Genomic DNA, 1,977 nt, shown 5'->3' with positions numbered 1-1,977 from the left:
TAATTATGTTTGGCCACGTCATGGGCTGGGCCCTTGTTTGGGCTGTAGGTGGGCCTGGTCCCTAGCCCAGGCCCTTAGTTCGATTATTGTAGGCTTGGTGAATCTCATTGAAGCGTTCTATTTTTGCCAAGTCCTTGGTTAGTTTCGTGGAGTTATCGACCTAGGTCGGTTACCCTTTAGCGGTTTAGACCGCTATTGTTGTTTTGGTTTGTTTGATCAATGTTACTTTTTAGCGGTTTAGTCCGGGTACCCTAGCATGTGTATGGTAATTGTTATTGTTCGGCTAGGCCAACTAGGTGTGGTATAGTTATTATTCGGCTAGGCCGACTTGGTGTGGTAGACTAGTCTCCCAACCTTTGTCGATATAGTTATGTCGGTAAAAGATGACAAGTAATTATTATTATTCGGCCAGGCCGACTAGGTGTGATACACCTATAATATTTAAAAATTTGTGACATATTATATGTTGTGTTTTTATGCTCAATAAAAAATTATGAAGTATTTACATTTTAAATATTTCATATTTTATATATACAAATTGCTCAAAATTTCACAAGAAACCTGTTTGCTAATACTTAAAGAGGATTGATGTTTTTAAATTTGAAAATTTTTATCTTTTCTCAACACTTTTTTTTACTATCTTTTACCTCTTTCATTATATTTTGGATTTTTAAGTGTCATACCTATAATTGTTAGAAAAATTTGAAACATTCTGTGTTACGTTTTTATGCTAAATAAAGAGTTATGAAACATTTATATTTTAAATAATTCATATATTATTGTGGAAGTTGCTAGAAATTTCAAAAGAAATCTCGTTGACCAATATTTAAAGGGGATTAATGATGTAGGTTCATGTTAACTCTTTTGAAATATGGTGTTGGATTTGTTATGAAACGCGGGTGTAGTGAGTAAAATAAACAATAGACCCAAAAAGGCAAAACATTAAACATGGGTGCGAGGTTAGTGAACAACGAGTGTGTACGAAGTAAATAGAAGAAGTCCCAAATCCAAAAAGACGGTAAAATAGGTGTATGGAGGTGAAAACTGAGGGTGCAAGAAGGAAGCCAAAAGAGCACGGTCTAGGCATCATCACCCCTTTCTTCTTCATCATCGAGGGTAGCCATATTCCTCCACTGGAGCTTCTTTCTCCTCTAATTCTTTGCACCAATATCACCGTTTGTCACCATGCTCGCGCCCGAAGATGGCACCACCGCCGCCGGTGACATTTTCCTCTCCCATTGCCTTTTTCCTTCTTTGCAACTAGTCTTCTTCTTTCTCATCAAACACGTGTGCCCCCTTTCTCCTTCCTACAGGATGTCAGCCATATGCTTGCGCCTCACTGTCACGCCGAGCTAGTTGCCAGGGAAACCATTCCATTTTTTTTCTACTAGGCCCCAAATTGGGATCCACGCATCCACCGAAGACGACAATACGCCGCAGAGGCTTCCACCGCAACCACGCCACTCTTCCTCCTTATCACCGACATTTTTCGCCCTACAACATCACTGTCATTGTGGCAATTAGAGGTGGTCATTGGTTGTTTGACTATTTTTGCACTCTTATTTTTGCCCTCTATGTGTGATTTTACTCTCTCTGAATTGAATTTTTTTTTTTTCGGTGAAGATGGAAGATGGCGCGTGAGGATGTATATGATGGTGAGTGCAATTTTCTGATTTGTTCATTGATGGTCAGTAAGTTTTTCTTATTTGTTATTTTTCTGTTATGGGATTTTGTATTATATATTTGGACAAGTTTTTAATAAATCAGTTTAAAAATTCTCATTCAGTTGTTTTTCATCAAACATCTTTTGTGGATATTTTTAGATATTTTTTCCTTCTCATGACTTATAGTATTAACGCATGAGATGTATATATCTTGACATGAGCGCTCTCTTGAAAGTCTCACATTGACTAAAGATAAGATAATTTCACAGTATATAAATAGGTGCATACAAGCCAATTTTTTTGGGTTGAGTTA

The 1,977-nt window shown here is 37.3% G+C and overlaps 1 long non-coding RNA gene across 1 annotated transcript; it reads left to right on the top strand.

Annotated features, from left to right (window-relative positions):
• Positions 1–986: 986 nt before the first annotated feature.
• LOC114162093 lies at positions 987–1,761 on the top strand. Its single transcript, XR_003599582.1, has 3 exons — positions 987–1,219; positions 1,314–1,526; positions 1,624–1,761. It is a non-coding gene; the product is annotated as an uncharacterized LOC114162093 (long non-coding RNA).
• The last annotated feature ends 216 nt before the right edge of the window (positions 1,762–1,977 follow it).

The sequence above is a fragment of the Vigna unguiculata genome, chromosome 1 (assembly GCF_004118075.2).
Source record: "Vigna unguiculata cultivar IT97K-499-35 chromosome 1, ASM411807v1, whole genome shotgun sequence".
Lineage (NCBI taxonomy): Eukaryota > Viridiplantae > Streptophyta > Magnoliopsida > Fabales > Fabaceae > Vigna > Vigna unguiculata.
This window is presented reverse-complemented; position numbering and strand designations above follow the sequence as displayed.